The sequence below is a fragment of the Onychostoma macrolepis genome, chromosome 04 (genome assembly GCF_012432095.1).
Source record: "Onychostoma macrolepis isolate SWU-2019 chromosome 04, ASM1243209v1, whole genome shotgun sequence".
NCBI lineage: Eukaryota > Metazoa > Chordata > Actinopteri > Cypriniformes > Cyprinidae > Onychostoma > Onychostoma macrolepis.
In genome coordinates, this window is record NC_081158.1 from 7,567,500 (window position 1) to 7,585,821 (window position 18,322).

Below are 18,322 nucleotides of genomic sequence, written 5' to 3' on the forward strand. Positions count from 1 at the left end.
CACGTTGAGGTCGGTGTTCCAGCGTTTGGAAAACGCTTCGTTAACTCTCAACTTGGCTAAATGTGAATTCGGTAAAGCTACTGTAACATATCTGGGGAAACAGGTGGGTCGTGGGCAAGTGCGTCCCATTGCTAGCAAGGTGGAGGCTATAGCTAGTTATCCTGCCCCTAAAACACGCCATCAGTTACGTCGATTCCTTGGAATGGTGGGTTACTACCGGACTTTTTGTAAAAACTTTTCAACGGTAGTAGCCCCCCTAACTACCTTGCTCAGTCCTAAAATACCTTTTAAGTGGTCCGCAGAGTGCAGCTCTGCTTTTGACTCAGCAAAAGCACTGCTTTGTAGCGCTCCTGTGTTAACAGCTCCTAACTTTGACAAACCTTTCAAGCTGGAGGTAGACGCCAGTATGGTAGGGGCTGGGGCGGTCCTTTTACAGGAAGATGAGGAAGGAGTAGATCGGCCAATTAGTTTTTTTTCCAGGAAGTTCAATCCGTGCCAGTCACGGTACTCTACCATTGAACAAGAAACGCTTGCCTTACTGTTGGCTTTACAGTTTTTTGAGGTATGCGTCGGTTCTAGTGTTGTGCCTGTAAGAGTATTCACAGACCATAATCCTCTTACGTTCCTTAAAAGAATGTACAATCAGAACCGCCGCCTTATGCGGTGGGCTCTGATCCTACAAGGATACAATATTTGTATCACTCATCTAAAAGGAACGTCCAATGTAGTTGCAGACGTATTGTCCCGTGTTTACCAGGAATAATTGTGTGCAAAAGGTGGTTTGCACACTTTTTGGGGGGGCGTGTTACGTCCCCAGAGTTCTGGGTTCGTTTTATAGACATTTTGTTTTGTTATTGTTTATGTTGTGTGTTTGTGTTTGTTTTATCAGGCAATGTGGCTTCTGTGACTGTCCCGGCAGCTGATTGGTGGTTCAACGGCTGATTGGGACCTGGAACTCCGCCCATTCGTCAGTGGCTGCAGCTGGCTGGGCTCTTTAAAAAGCCCAGTTTTTGATCAGTTCTCTCTCTCTGTTCCTGCTGTTGGTTTGGTTTGTACCCTGTGTGGGGATTTTTATGCCATTTAGACAATCTTCTGACATATTTGATATTAACATTTGATTAATAGTTTAAACTGTTTTTGTGAGTTAGTAACCTGTTAAACTGTTTAAACTGTTTTGTGTTCTATTTTTTTGAACTTGAAGCAGCAGGACGGAGAACTTGTTTGTTTATGGATCCTAATAATTTGTGTTAACTATTATTTTTCTTCTCTCTGTTGTTTATAGGGAGTTGGGGAGTAGATAAGAGCTACCCCGGGGTATACATCACCCGTAGGAATATTTCTCTGTCTAGAAACACCAGCTAGACCTGGGCGGACCACCAGTTGTAAGTTTGGTTAGGGCGCCTGGATCGTGTGCCAGATAGAGGTTATTATATTTTTATTGGGGGTTATTATAGGTTAGGGGTGGGTTTTTTTTTCTTGTTTATTTTTTTTTGCTTTGGTCCGTCCAGCCCTCCCCTTTTCCCAGTAATTTATTATTGTTTATTATTTATACTATTACCGTGGCTAAATAAAAGCTTTGTTTTTACGGTATTTGGCCTTTTGTGTCGTTTTCTTGTACTACGACTCCGTACCTCCTTTGCTGGCATTGGCAAGCACGAGCAGTGGGTTGTCATGCTCCCCTCCCTTTTGGGAGCTGGAATGTAACACTGATCGTCTGTCTGACTTTCACTAATGCTTGCCGAACCTCAGAAGCCTGCTACCTGATTGCATGAACACTTTGAAGCCTACTCTCCCATCGTGTGTCACTCCATGACTTCACAGTTATGTTCACGTTTTTCTTTAAAACACTCCATCTTTGTGTGCCAGTGGAAAAGAAGGTGAAGAGCTTTTGTATATGCCCAAAAAACCCAACTGCATCTTTTGCTGAAATGACAAGGTTTAGAGTATGTGCTCCACATGGGACGAACATGGCTCTGGGATTTATTTTGAGCAGTCTGGCTTGCACTCCTTGGAATCTTCAAATGGAATCTTCAGATCGTTCAGCTTATCTAAGATGACTGTGGACAGATTCAAGCCTGTTGTAACCTCAACATTCACAAAGCCAAGGAAATGCTCCTTGATTTCTGGCTTTCCCTTTAAAGCCACGCTTCTCAGAATAATGGACATTTGCTCCTGATGACTAACGTCAGGTGTACAGTCCAAGATAATGGAAAAGTACTTTGATTCTCTTGAGTCACTATTGCTTCCAGAATCTTCTCACTCATAATCTGTATCAGCTCATTCTGTGTGTGCTGCCCAAGGTAATGAGCATGTGTCTCTCCATCTTTAATTTTGCTGAGATGAGTTTCCATAACAGGGTGAAATTTTGCCAGTAATTCAACCTCTCTTAGCAAGTTTCCGTTGTCTGGTTGGAACAGTTCGTCTGATGAACCCCTGAATGCTAGAGACTGGGTGATGCTTATTAAACGTGTAAGGACATCCCGCCATCTCTTTCTTTCAGCCTCCAAAATTTTAATTTGTATCTGGTCAAGAGTCTGTCCCCGACTTAGGCGCAGATCAAGTTCTCTCCTCTTCAGCGTATTGTTTGTGTGTTCAGGACTACCCTCATGATGTCTCAGAATGACGTTGATATTTGACCAGTCATTCACACCTTCCTTTATTATTTTGTAGTCTTTTGTAGAAAAGAGTTTGCAACAAAAACAATACACAGCATTGTTTTTGACTGAGTATGAAAGCCAGCTCCTGGGGACCTAGGGAGGCAGAATGATCTCATTAATATTTCACACAAAAGATGCGATGCACACATGCGTAACCCAGTTCACATGCATGAGAAATAATTCTCGTGCACGAAAAATATATATATATCCACAAAAACAAATTCACATGCACAAAATAAGAATATTTCATAGTTGTATATTAATTTGTAAGCAAAAATCTCAGTTCCAGCAATGCTGACCTGTCCTTTTGCACCACCTGGTTCTGCTTTTAGCCAGTGACAGGCAATAGGGCGGCAAAGATGCAGAGCAGATATATGACTGTAATGGAGCCTGGGATGTTGCGGATAAGCAACATGCACATGAATTGTTGACATTGTACCGTTTTGTAGATCTTCATTTAGGTCGCCAAAAATGTAATTATTTTTATTTCTAGTTCACTGAAATAGTATGTCCAATATATATTTAACTGCATTTTGAATTGATGGGCCAAGCACGTTATTTGCAGTATTAAGCTATATGAGACATATGCACTTGTCATGCGTCTATAATTTCTTTAATTTCCTATGTATTTTGATTCCAGAATCTGCACTTTCAGCACATTTGGAAAGGCAAGTGTTCCAATAAACACACAACAGCCTACTTAAACAAAAGCAATGCAATGGTTTCATGAAACCATTGCATTGCTTTTGTTTATCAAATCTATTTTTCGGATGGAACACAATTTACCGTAGTATTTGCTTTTGTGTTTAATTTCAAAGGCACGGAGAACTTGAAGAAATCTTGAAGAAATTATAACAAGCATAAATAAATTTGCTGTACGAGGGACCAATATAAAGGTCTACAGTGTTTACAATGTGGCTGGCTTTTGGTACAATGTTCGCAAAGATTTGCAAGTGCCAAATACACTTACAAATCGCAAAGAAATTCTTCAGGCATCCCTACTTTTGAAGGTAATTTGTTATTAGGTTGACTTGAAAGAGTCAACAATGCTCTATTAGTGGTAGAGCATAGCATCACTATTATCTCACATGAGAACACTTAGTTTGTGGAAGAGTTCTAGGGTTTGAATCATTTTTCTTCACATTTGTATATGCTTGGAACAAATATATGGTCTTGTTTCATGTTAAAATGTGCCCCATACACCATGTTTACCAACCACTGGCACACCTATTGGCTCAGGGCCTTATTTCTCTTATTTTATTTTTGTATGTGTCTGTCTGTCTGTGTCTTTTATCGTCAACCTATATTTTTACAATTAACTAAGCTTTAATTTATAGTTGTATCCACTATACCTTATTGTGGCTGATTTCCTGCTCCTTTTCATTTATTTATTTGTTTATTTATTTATTTATTTATTTATTATGGTTACCTATATTATTGCCTGTATTATACACATTCAGCTTTCAATATTAAATCGACAATATTAAAATCGACTAACAATCATAATAAGCCTATAATCATGAATTAACTGCGTTATCTCTTACCTAATCTCAGGTGAATGGCTTCAGTGCGCAAATGAAAAACGAGCTTTGAAGGCGCAGTGGAATTCAGCGACCTAGGTGGCGTTTCCTTGATTGATGTTTCAGCCTGCGAGGTTTTAAACAACTCACACGAGCTAGTAATGTCACTGTCACTATCATCATCATCATAATCATCATGGGAAAAGAAGACACAAAAGCGAACTGCTTCGATAAATCAGACTTTATTAATGAAACTGAACATCAGGGCTACATTCTAGATCTTCATTTTTCATTTGCGCGCTGAAGCCTTTCGCCTGAGATTAGGTAGTTGCAGTTATACACGTTACACTGTAAAAAAAAAAAAAAAAGTTGAGCCAACTTAAAATTAAGGCAACCAGCTTCAGCAGATTTTTGAGTTTTCTCAACTTGCCGTTTTAAGTTTATACAACACAAATTTGAAAATCTCCCACAAAATTAAATCTGCTGAAGCTGGTTGCCTTAAAATTTTAAGTTTGCTCAATTTTTAGTTTTTTTACAGTGTATTAACGAAATCGTCATATCAAACAGTGAACATTTGCGTTTTCATCAGCTGACACTGTCATAGGTGTTGATTTAAATGCCATTATTTTTATTTCTCCTTTCAGGGCTTTTGGTTTTCAAAGAATTGTTTAACTTTGGTATACCTTAATAGTCGCCTATTGCCTGTGCACTTCTTTGCAATTGTTTGGAAATTAAGAATTAATACCTTTTTTTGGGAAATTTTTCAAATACTTAGGATGACCAAGATGCTGGAGACAGTGACTTGTCTCCATACCAAAAAGAGGCTGAATGTCCATCTGTCAAAATGGTGACTTTTTATCTTTGTGTGTACTTTGTTTAACATTGTTTTAGAAGTGACCCCACTCTCTTTCTCTTGTCAGGATGTGTGGGAGACTTGTGGCAGTGACATTTTCTGTAGTCCTTTAACAGGCTTGGAATCAAACTGTGGTTCCACCAGTGAAAAGGCTGACTGCACTTGTTCTATTAAATGTAACAAAATGTATTCAAATCCGAATACAATGACATGTAATGAAGTCAATATAAAATCTAAATGAGTTATCCTTTGCAGAGTAATTGTAATGTGTGAGGAATAGAACTTTCTGTCCCATGCTATAAAGTTATTTGGATAAATTAAATGTCTAAAATATAAAAATCATGTAAAAGAAAAATAGTAGGGTACAACGGGGCTAAAGGATCTAAATCACTAGATGACACAAAAACGTGGCGTAAAAACATTTTCTTTTCAAGATGCACATGTATATTTGTCTGATCTTTGACGAGATCGCACACAGCAGTGCAAAGTTGATTCTGTGCTTACTTGATATAATATTTAATGTTTCTTTTTTTTTAAATGTTGTAGATTTAAGAAGCAAATGAGAATCACTAAAGTTACAGCATATATTTTGACACAAAGGTCTTCTTTATGATTTTTGGTTATGTTTACGATAATTGATGCAACAGTTTTTAAATAACGCAAGAATATGTAAAAGTATGGTATTTGGGGTAAAAAGCACCCCTGCTGTTGGGGCTAAAGGCGCACAGTAATTAACATGATAATTAATAGATGGCTGACTTTTACATCTGTTTACATGACATGGTTAGAGTCAGATGGTAAATATCATATATTATGTTGGGTGTCCATCTTAGAGATAATCACCATGTTTAGAATGAAACCATCATATTTAAAAACATGATATTAATCATATCGTATAATAATATATAATTTGTTGTTACTATTGTAAATATATATTAAATTATTGAATCTCCTTCAATACATTCAGAATCTTTACTTATTAAAAAGATTTTGTTTCTGTATTTTAAAATATTAAATATATAAACATTTTAATGACAGTATATTTATTGAACAAAAATTAATTATTTTATTTTTCAAAATAAGCAGAAAATAGTACAAACTTTGCACAAGTGATTGTTTTGAACAAGTATTAAATCATTATTTTAGCTGAAGTATTTGTATCAATACCATGGGCCTTTTACCCCTCTTGCCTCCTCATACGTTTATAAGATTTTGAAACAAAATACACAAATTGAATGATTTATTTTCACACAAAATCTGTTGCTCCATTATTGTTCAAGACAACGTATATATTTTTTCTGCAATTATACATTTTTTATTAAGGTGGGCCTTTTGCCCCGTTGTACCCTACTGTAGAAAAAATATTCTTATTTGGTTTTGTAATTTATTTAGGTCTGTGTTGGGGTTCTCAGGGGAATTTACCTCTTTAACATATGGCCAGTTGTGAAGGCTTTTATTTCCTGACACACAAACTTAAGTTGTAGTTTGAATGTCATATGAACACAATGTATGGAATGTGAGCTATTGAACATGGGAGAAGGACACAAAGGAAAATAGAAAGTGAAAGAAAATAAAAAGACAGATATCAGAAATGTATGTAAACTTCTTTTCCTCTATTACAGACTTGGGAGAAGGAATTCCCTCAAAATGTACCCTCCCCTCAACACACAGCAGTGAGGAAGAAAAATACTTCACATGCTTTGCCAGCACAGCCCTGTTTCTTTTTTATAGAACAAAAAGAATGGCAGGCACTATGAAAACACCAGTTAGGCCGAATTTTTCAGGGTCTTCAATGGACCAACATAATTTCCAAGGGCATCAGGTCAGTGTATCCATACTGTAGGCACAGTGTCAAAACCCTGCTCTCACAGAAACCAGGACCAGTTTTTACATGTGTGGGCTACTGCCGGTTTACAGATTGTCCAGTGAGAGCACATGTTGCAGTCACTGATGAGTGCACCCTAAAGGCAACAGTGGTTTTCTCTGGAGGTGATGTGAGTCATAACACACACATGAGCTCAAGAGAAGGCCAGTGTGTGCAGATGCACGTCAGTTCACAGCAGAACTCCTACAAACGAAACTCCCAAGGAATTTATACTTAGATTCTATGCACAAACTTCCTCAAATGGTCATTGATTCTGGTTGCAGGGACAATGCGCCATCCAAAGACGTGCTAAAAAACATCAATTGGAGTGAACGAAAAATAAAACGACCACATTCTGATGAATTCACCAGTTTAAAGAAAATCATTGATGAGCAACCTGGCACGAACAATGATGTTCTACAGAAGGTTTTGATAATGCTGTGGTCGAGGAAGACACTGTCTGTATTTTACAAGAGGTCTAAGGAGGATATAGTGTATCTGGATGTAACAGGGAGTGTGATTCAAAAAAAGTGCACAAAATCCACCATATTATGTGTATGAATTGGTGGTAAGAAATCCATCCAGGGGGGCTTCACCTTTATCTGTTGCAAGCTATGTTACATGTGACCACACAACCGCATCTGTCACATACTTTCTGCAGTCTTTCCAAACAGACCTACTCAGAATGTATGGAAGTGGGGCAAGCAAAAGGCCAGTTATGAGTATATGAGATGGCTCCCTTGTGCTTATGCACTCCATATCTATTACATTCTGCAGAACAGGTCTGGAGGATTTACTGCAGAAATACTTCCTGCTGATCACAGGAGGACAACATCCTGCAGATACATTTGACCTCGCCATTCTTCATAGATGTTTAAGTCACATCATGAAGAATGTCAAGGATCTATGCAAAAAACAGTAAGGAAGTTTTGGAGTGTAATTTACTCTATACCATGTGAGAATAAATGTACAAAGATAATAATGTTGTTCTTGATTGCTTTCTTTGTAGGATTCCAAAACACTACAAGCTAGCAATGCATGTATTTGGCCTCCTCGTATAGAGGTTAAAAAGATCAAAATGATCATATAAATGATGGAATCAATGTGATTCAATTGTAACAGAAAAAAAAAATCGAGTTAAAATCAATATGATTTTAAGTGTACTTTTTGAGTGTCCACCAGGGGAGATCGAAGGTTGCAGGTTGTGGCTGACGTGTGCTGTGCATCACAGCTAATACAGACTGACGCAGAGACGACAGCACGAGTCCGTGTCTTCATTTATTAATGTCTATTTTCCCCCTTTATCAGGTATGCAATACATAACGGTGTATTTTCATAATGAGTTAAAGCGATATAGTAGTCATGAGACTGGTTATTTCCATGAATATGCAAAAGCATGGTGTTTGATGCAAACAAAGACTGTAACGTTACCTATGCTAATCGGCATGCTTAGCATGCTAACCATCAGGGTGGAGAAAACTAAATGAGACGTATCTCACAGTGGTTTAAGTGGAACAGAAGGGTCTATTTGTACAATGTTAATTGAAAGTGAATGTTATGCGTAATGAAGTTCGTTTTTTGTGTATTTCATAATGAGTTCAGTGTTGAAATAGTGTTTTATCGAGAGGGAACTGAATCGTTTTCTCATTCTGAATCGTTACTGAAGAATCAGTTGATATTGAACACAAGAACGGCATTGTTATCACAAGGGAACTCATGTTGCAGTTGAAAGATGACAGACAGAAAGGTGTTAAGTTATGAATGTTATAGAAGTGATGTATTTGTATTATTAGCTTCAGACACATATTGATGTGATTTAATGTACTGATGTATTCATTTATTCACAGTTCTGTTATTCAAGTAATATCTGTTGATGAAATAAAGACATCACACAGCTAATACAGACTGACGCAGAGACGACAGCACGAGTCCGTGTCTTCATTTGGTCAAATGGTGGTCACACCAGATACTGATACCAGATACTGGTTTTCGGACCCCCGAATATTTTTGTGAATATATTTTTTTTCGTGCACGTGAATTATTTCTCATGCATGTGAATTGGGTTACACGTATGCATCGCATCCCGGTGTGCCTCACATGTCCTGAAAAGTGAAGCTGCGGGCTCTTTGATCGCCCCCCTGGTGGCTGGCTGCAGTACAGGTCATAAACCCCGCCCTCTCCATGTAAACGAATGGGACTTGAGTCAAAAAAAAAAAAAAAAAAAGACACTTCCATTTCAATTTTCCGAAATATGGTTTTGGTCATTGAAGGTAGTTGTTATCTCACTGATATATGTTCAATAGGTTGTTTGCACATGACGTCACTGCTGTGGCACGAAATGCAGCTGGAGGGCAGGAAGTGATTTTCTCCATAGGAATCACTAGGAAAAAGTCAAAATGCCTATGTTTTGCGCTGTTTATGGATGCTCAAATCGGTCAAACTGATGGAAAACCTGCGTCTGCGGTCGGGAGGAGCCGAGTCAGTTAATGCTCGTGTGTGCAGTGACCACTTTGTCAAAGGTAAATTTTAAGTTATAATAACTTAAATATGCAATATTTATGTTTATATAAATTTTGCTTTTCCGTACTTAGTTAAGTTAAAGTGATAGTTTTTTTCATTTGAGTTTTTACTCTTGTAACTTAACCAAAATATGTAACATTAACAAAGTTAACTACAAAGTCTTTGCAGGGGGGAGACTTATTGCTATTGTGTTGTTCTCTTTAGGCTGCCCTAGTGCTTTAAATGATATTGAGTCTGTAGACTGGGCTCCTAAAGTTAACCTCGGTTATCGGATATATAGGCCCATGTCAGAAGCATCGCGTAAACGAACGGAGAGGATGAAGTCCAGAGACGATCAACATAGACACGCAGAAGCTGCCGAGGCCTTGCTGGATCTCCATGAGTCAGCTGAGAACACAGAGATGTTACGTGATCAACAAGGTAAAGCAATGGTATTAATAAGTGTTGCCAGTATTTGTATAAGGCAGACGATATTCTTACAACAAATAATGCATGTAAACTTTGAATTAGGCTTGCACAATAGATAATTAATTCTCTGTGGGCTCACCTGGGTGTATAAAATATGTGTAGTGTGTAAAAATGTGCATCTGCAAATAAATTGGAACAGATAACTTGAAACTTTGTAAGAATGCTGACTACTGAGTAATAGAAATAGACAACAATTCATGTCATTATTGACATGGAGAGTAATTTGAATAACTAATCCCTCTCCCTACTGCCATGTATTGTATGCAGATGCAGAATGCCAGACAGACCTAACCGTGGATGACATTGAGAGGATGGAAGATGTTCTCAAGCACACCACAGCAGAGCTGGGTGATCTTAGAAATAAAGCACTTGACACCCAGTTCAGCCAAGAGTCTTTTCAGAAGAACGAAGACTTGGCAAAGTTTTACACTGGACTCCCTAACTTTTTAGTTTTAATGCAGGTTTTTCAGCTGTGTGAGCCTTTAGCCACTTGTCTGTGCTTTCTAAATTTGAACAGTTAATTTTAGTTTTGATGAGATTAAGACTTCTTCTGAAAGATTGGCTTTCAGATTCAATGTCTCTTACTCCACTGTTTCCAGAATTTGGCATTTGCTTACTTCATGAGAGGTTGGAGTTTTTAATTGAGTGGCCAGAGCGACATGTACTTCAAGCCACAATACCAATGGCATTCAGGCAAGCATTTGGATGTAGAGTTGCTGTGATCATAGACTGTTTTGAAGTATTTATTGAAAGACCTTCTAATTTGCTTGCTAGAGCACAAACATGGTCAAACTATAAGCATCACCACACTGTTAAGTTTCTTATCGGTATTGCTCCACAAGGGTACATTTCTTACATATCTTCTGCTTGGGGAGGCAGAGTTAGTGATAAGCAAATTACAGAAGAGAGTGACCTTCTAAAAAACCTGTTACCTGGAGATACTGTTCTAGCAGACCGTGGGTTTAATGTTGGGGATAGTGTAGGATTGTACTGTGCTTCACTACAGTGACCTGCATTCACTAAGGGGAAAAGACAGTTGTCCGCAGACGAGGTGGAACAAACTAGAGAAATAGCTAATGCGTGTATTCATGTCGAAAGGGTTATTGGATTAGTAAGAAGGAAATATCAGATTCTGCAAAGTAGGGCCATGACCATTGACCATATGGCAACAAAACCAGGCGAGTCACTGTCTTTGATTGATAAGATTGGAGTTATTTGCTGTGCCTTGTGAAATTTATCTGAGTCTGTGGTCCCACTGGAGTAAGAAACAATGAAACTGAAATACTGAACTTCTGATCATTAGTAATAATATGACTTTTTTTCTGTCTAAAAAACCTGCACAGCTGAGATGTTGAGATTGTCATTTTAGAATGGAATTAAAAATAAATTGACAATTGTCATGAAATGAAAAAACTTTGGATGTATTATAAGTAACCACCAATACTTTTTGTTGTATAATTTAATTTTTTTTATTTATTTAATCAACTCAATAAACTGTTCTCCCTGCGTCAGCGTGGGTTTACGCCGGGTACCCTGGTTTCCTCCCACAGCCCAAAGACATGCAGGTTAGGTCAATTGAAGTTTCTAAATCATCCCTTCACCAACTTGTGTGTATAACAGTTTGTGTATGTATTAACTGGTTCTCACCATGAATATAGCCTTAGATGCTGGAATGGCATTAAGAGGAAAATAAACAAACAAACCATCCTTCAAACTGGTTTACCACATGTGAAAAGGAAGCATCCAGTACTGCCTTCAGATGGATGTGTGGTATGGACGGCATTATTGGTGCAACTGATGATTGCCACTTCAAAATACAGCATGAGGTTGACGAACGCTTACAATATAAAGATATAAACTGAAAGAAAACCCCGCCTCCCCACGTCAAAATACAACAGAACACAATACATTATAATCAGAGATACTGTCTACACTGGATGAGGTGCGGCACGACAAATCGTCGACAGTAAACTGATGCCTCATTTTATTTATGACGTTCAAATGATTTTAACGGTCGCTTTGTAGCGTCCAGTGTAGACAGACTTTAGCTGTTGCGGTGCGGCGAGTTGTGTGTTAAATGGGCGAGCACTTCATATCTCAAGAGCCGTTTCCAGTTACTATTTGCGATAGGAGGCCAGCGAAGACCCGCTTGCTTGGTGGTGGAATAATGAGGCAAGATACCTGGCCACGGTTGCTTAAAATGCATTTGTGCAACAAGCACACCATCTGAACGTGTGTTCAGGCTGGAAACATCGTAACACCAATGAGGTCCTCCCTTAAACCGGACAATATCAACATGTTTGTTTTTCTGTCAAAGAATTTTAAATCTAACATTATATAAAAGCCAAGGTAGGCTTAAGCAATTAGTAATTACATTCTAATTGTTATCAGGCCAAGCAGATTTTCCAGCATGTGATTAAAGTTATTACAAATTATTTTATTATTATTTAGGCTACTTTCCTATTTAACTGTATTATTTCTTTGAAAGCCAAGTGTTTTGCAGGCTGCGTGTTGCCGTGTTCACTGACAGAAGTGCTACAATAAACACGTAAATTTGTTAATAGTTTGATTAACAAATTTTAAAAGATTAAAAATAAAAGATTTATTTTTGTTTCATTTATATATATATATATATATATATATATATATATATATATATATAAAATTAATCGTTTGATAAGGTTTGACCCCAACTTCTTCCCGTCATATTTTATTCCGTGTACCATTACAAACATACTGCTGAAACCCTGGGAGAGCATAGTCCATCTTACAATGACTGAACGTCTCATCCGAAGGATGGTGCTTGTTGACAGTATAGTGTCCCCGTCACTATACTGGGGCGTTAGGACCCACACAGACCACAGGGTGAGCACCCTCTGCTGGCCTCACAACCTAGTTTTCTCAGGAGGTCTCCCATCCAGGTACTGACCAGGCTCAACCCTGCTTAGCTTCAGTGGGCAACCAGTCTTGGGCTACAGGGTGATATGGCTGTGGTATACAGCACAGATTAATAATAGTCTTTGGGCAAATGATAGGGTCTTAGACTTAAGCATATAGGTTCAAGATCAGGAGTACATACCGTGTCTTTTACTGTATAATTTCTACACCAAGAGTCTTTGATGAAAACACAAATGTCACCTCTCGTTTTCCCTGAGTTGTTATTCAGGGATTTCAAATATGCAGGCTGGTGGTGGCCCAATTACATGATTTTTTTAAATGTAAAAATGAAGAATGTTTTCTTTGAGGTGCAGGTTTAGGATCTGGGGACAGAATAAAAAAAAAAAAAGGAATGTCCCCGTAAAACATGCAAACCCAATGTGTGTGTGTGAGAGAGAGAGAGAGAGAGAGAGAGACATCCACAGATCCACATCAAGTGAGAGAGTTATGCACATGACATTTATTTTTGATATTTCTCTTTCTACCTGCCAATTTTCATTAGCTTTTTGTCCTGGACACACATTAACACTGTTAATAAACTAGTCAGCTACTAGTAACTACTATGAACATGACAAAAAAAAACAACACTTGTGAAGAACTACAATAAAAGTTCATATGACATACACAGTAATGACTAAAAGGCTTGTGTCAGGCCAAATTAAGTTAAGCTAATTAGTAAATCCATAAAGTACAAAATAGAATATAAAGATAAAAAAAGAAACATAACTATGAACATACGTGATAATAAAAACTACTTGAATACCCCAATACTAATATCACCATTTATTGATTGGCTCATAGATTTGATATTTTTTAAATTGTCTTTTACGTTAGTGGAGTTATTGTTTCATTTACCTGAACATTAAACCTATTATAATAATCTGATTGACACTAGAAAGGAAGTATAATATTAATTATTATTATTATTGTTGATCGTTTATTTATTCGTTAAATGTGATACATGCATTAACTTTAGTACATGTTCACAGTACTTTATGCTTTATGATATTTGGATACATTCAGTAACAGATATAGAGTATACTCTTTGTAGCTGAAGGAACCTAAATGAAATAGAAGCCCAGAACATCAATTTCAATTGCAAATCTTGCTGAAATGCCATAACACTTTCCAGACTTTGCATCAACATGCACAGGGGGTTACCCAGGTCTTCACAGAAGGATCATTTTGTTTTTTACCAACCGACGGAGTCTGTTGTTATCCTTATTTGGCCGCAGTTTTGCAGCAACAATTTTATCATCGTCATGAAATACAAATTCTTTTGTTTTTCCATTTGCATAGTGTTATCACTTCATATTTTGATATTATTAGCATCTAGGGATGTAGGAAGTCAACAAAAAGAATAAATTAAAAAAAGAAAAAAAATTAAAGATGTTGTTAGAATTGGTATAGTCACTTGTTACTAATGAGATGAGCTGTGTGGAGTAATGAATCAAACAGGAACATGAAATTTTTTTAATAAAGATTTGTCCACCAAAACAAACACTCAATTTCCCCTATAATATAGTGACAACCAAAGCCTCAAAACATAGAGAAAATATTTACAAATTATATACATACATAGTGATAATAAACTAGGGGTAGCTCGATACGACTTTTTCAGAACCGATCAGATACCAAAAATTCTGAGGATCTGCAGAGACCGATATCGATCCGATACCTGGGCAGTTTTCTTGTATTTTTTTATTTATTTATTTATTTTTAAATCGGTGTTGAATTTTTATACCTCAGTGTGTGTTATTACAGAGACAGCACTCATTAAGATAATAACTGATATTTGCTTCAATTCTGATTCAGGCAAAATATCAGTTCTGGTACTACTAGATCTTAGTGCTGTTGATACGGTTGATCATAACATACTTCTAGAGAGACTGGAAAACTGGATCGGGCTTTCTGGGATGGTACTCAAATGGTTCAGGTCATATTTAGAAGGGAGAGGTTATTATGTGAGTATAGGAGAGCATAAGTCTAAGTGGACGTCCATGACATGCAGAGTCCCACAAGGCTCAATTCTTGCACCGCTCTTGTTTAGCCTGTATATGCTCCCACTAAGTCAAATAATGAAAAAGAACCAAATTGCCTATCACAGCTATGCTGATGATACCCAGATTTACCTAGACTTATCACCAAATGACTACAGCCCCATTGACTCCCTCTGCCAATGCATTGATGAAATAAACTGTTGGATGTCCCAGAACTTTCTTCAGTTAAATAAGGAGAAAACTGAAGTCATTGCATTTGGAAACAAAGATGAAGTTCTCAAGGTGAATGCATACCTTGACTCTAGGGGTCAATCAACTAAAAACCAAGTCAAAAATCTTGGGGTGTTTCTGGAGACAGACCTTAGTTTTAGTAGTCATGTCAAAGCAGTAACTAAATCAGCATACTATCATCTCAAAAACATTGCAAGAATTAGATGTTTTGTTTCCAGTCAAGACTTGGAGAAACTGGTTCATGCCTTTATCACCAGCAGGGTGGATTATTGTAATGGTCTCCTCACCGGCCTTCCAAAGAAGACCATTAGACAGCTGCAGCTCATCCAGAACGCTGCTGCCAGGATTCTGACTAGAACCAGAAAATTTGAGCATATTACACCAGTCCTCAGGTCCTTACACTGGCTTCCAGTTACATTTAGGATTGATTTTAAAGTACTTTTACTCGTTTATAAATCTCTAAATGGCCTAGGACCTAAATACATTGGAGATATGCTCACTGAATATAAACCTAACAGACCACTCAGATCATTAGGATCGAGTCAGTTAGAAATACCAAGGGTTCACACAAAACAAGGGGAGTCCGCTTTTAGCTATTATGCCGCCCGCAGTTGGAACCAGCTTCCAGAAGAGATCAGATGTGCTAAAACATTAGCCACTTTTAAATCCAGACTCAAAACTCATCTGTTTAGCTGTGCATTTGTTGAATGAGCACTGTGCTACGTCCGAACTGATTGCACTATGTATAATCACTTTCTATTCTTAAATGTTTTAAATTATTTTAAAATAAATTTTTAAATCACTTTGTTTTTATTGTTGTGATTTTTATTATTTTTAATTTCTTATTATTTTTAATGACTATTTCACTTCCTTTTATGTAAAGAACTTTGAATTACCATTGTGTATGAAATGTGCTATATAAATAAACTTGCCTTGCCTTGTGTTGACCTTATAATCACTACCCAATTTAGGCATTAAAAGTTATATATTAAAAAGGGGGATCCAAAAAGTTCCTTAATATGATTTACACTTTGGTAGAAGAAAGTTTTAGTGAAATCACAAACAGTTTAGGCACAAAAATGCAGAAAGAATGAATATCCTTTATATGGATGCAGTTTACCTCACACAGAAAAAATAATTTGAAAATAAACAAAGCAAAAAGAAAAAACACCCAAAAATGAATGTAAATGAGTCTTAAGGATTTTATGTCGTTAGGCCAGGCCTGCCGAGTTAAAACAACATGAAATACGTTTGTAAACAGAACAAACTTAGCTGACAGTAGATGAAGCTGCAGATAATAACGATCGCTGATAATGTCTGGTTATGTGACAAAGTTGCACAAGTGATTCGATGATAATCCAAATCTGTAATATCCACAAAGCTTCCCTGAAGCACACTTGAGAGTCCACTGCGTATGAGCATGTGCTTAACATGCCAAACATTCACAACTGCATAGGCCGCACTGGTTACAGCTCCACCTGTCTCCGTTTCATAACTATGAAAGTCTATTAGTCATAAAAGGTCCATCAATAAAAAAGAAAATACCGTGCTACTATTAGTGTGCACCTCAAAACAATCTATATACACAGTTACAAACTAATTACACTCCAACAAACAAAACACATTACAAAATGAACAGTAAACACTTACAGATTGACAAAGGGAACCAAATCCTCAATCTTAGGACCGTCAGCTTCTGAAATGCGAGTGTGAGGTAACCATTGCTTTCTCTCCCAAAAACAAGCTGACTTCTTCATACTATCTACCTGAATAAATAGTCTAAATAATAGCTTAGCGCCCCCTAATGGCGAGGCCGAACATAATATATAAATGTAACAGAATCAGTTCGGTTACATATCCCTCCCCTTCAGGAGAAACTTTGTCATAACCAGGCCCTAATTTTTTCTTAACCCTAGCTGGACCTTTCCACTTGGCTGATAGCTTTGCTGTAAAGCCATCATCAGCTTTGGATTGGGGATGAGCCCATATTAATTACAATGTCTTAATGTTAATGTGTGCTGGATAAAGTTAATACGGTCATAATTCTGTTCAATATACAAAGCCATATTTCAATTTGTTCAATATTTTGTTTAATGTACAAAGTAATATAGGTTTAACATTAATTGTGTTTGAAAGAGGTGGAAATAGAATAGGGAAATAGTCAATTAATTAATTGTTTTATTTTGTCGTGTTTATTACAAGAAAGTTCGAATAGGCGGTGATCAACAAAAGAGACCTGATCTGTTAGTCTGGGATCGACCGCGTATGTCTCGACTCACTTTCTCAGGTGGGATCACTAGAGTTTTCTCATACGAGTAAATGTTCTCACTGAGGAAACATCACAGCATCAGTCATGATTATTTCTCCCTGTTTTTCTCAGGGCGTTACACTGAAATGTTCCTATAAATATATTTACCTTCCAAACGTGCATTCTGAATAATAAATATATTTCCCCACTAACCTGCCATCGTCCAGTGCTTGCCTTGTCATTAACAGTATTCTTACTGATTATACTTCATACCTGTTGAATTTACAGTTTGACTGATATTAACCCATGTTTTACCATGGTAAAAGTGTAGTAACCTTTTTTTTTTTTTTTGCAGATTACCATTTGTATAACCACAATTTTATTACAAATACCATGGTTAAACTTGTCATGAATACTGTCCATGCACTTCCGTTCACTCACCACCAGAGGTCACTCGTTGGCTACATTGACTCTTGCACCGCACTAACTGTTGCATGTCAATCCGGACTACAATTCCCATCATCCATTGCATTGATGACACACACACACACACACACACACAGATGATTGCACTGATTACATAGCTGATTGCGCTGATCACACAGTTTACTTAAGCCATGGACTTCCTCAGTCAGATCGCCGAGTATTGTATAGCGTATATCACTCTCCTAGCGATAGCTACTCTACGGAGCCCACTTTTTCCTCGTGTTTTGATTCCTGCCAGTGTTTCCAGGATTAATCCTTTGCCTTGCCGTTCGGACTCTGTTTGCACCTCACTATTGCTTGTGTACCTGGATTATCTCTCTGCCTTGCCCTGTTGGATATTGTTCCCTGATCGAAAACCCACGCTTGCCCTAGGATTACTCTTTGTCTTGTCTATATTGTACCTGTTTGCCAATTCATGAACCTTGCTTGTTTTGTGACCACGTCCCTAATAAAAGCCTTGCAAATGGATTCGCACGTCTCGTTTGCTCCGTAACAAAACTAAGGTTAATTTAGCAAAATTCGGGTTAATTCGTGGTTA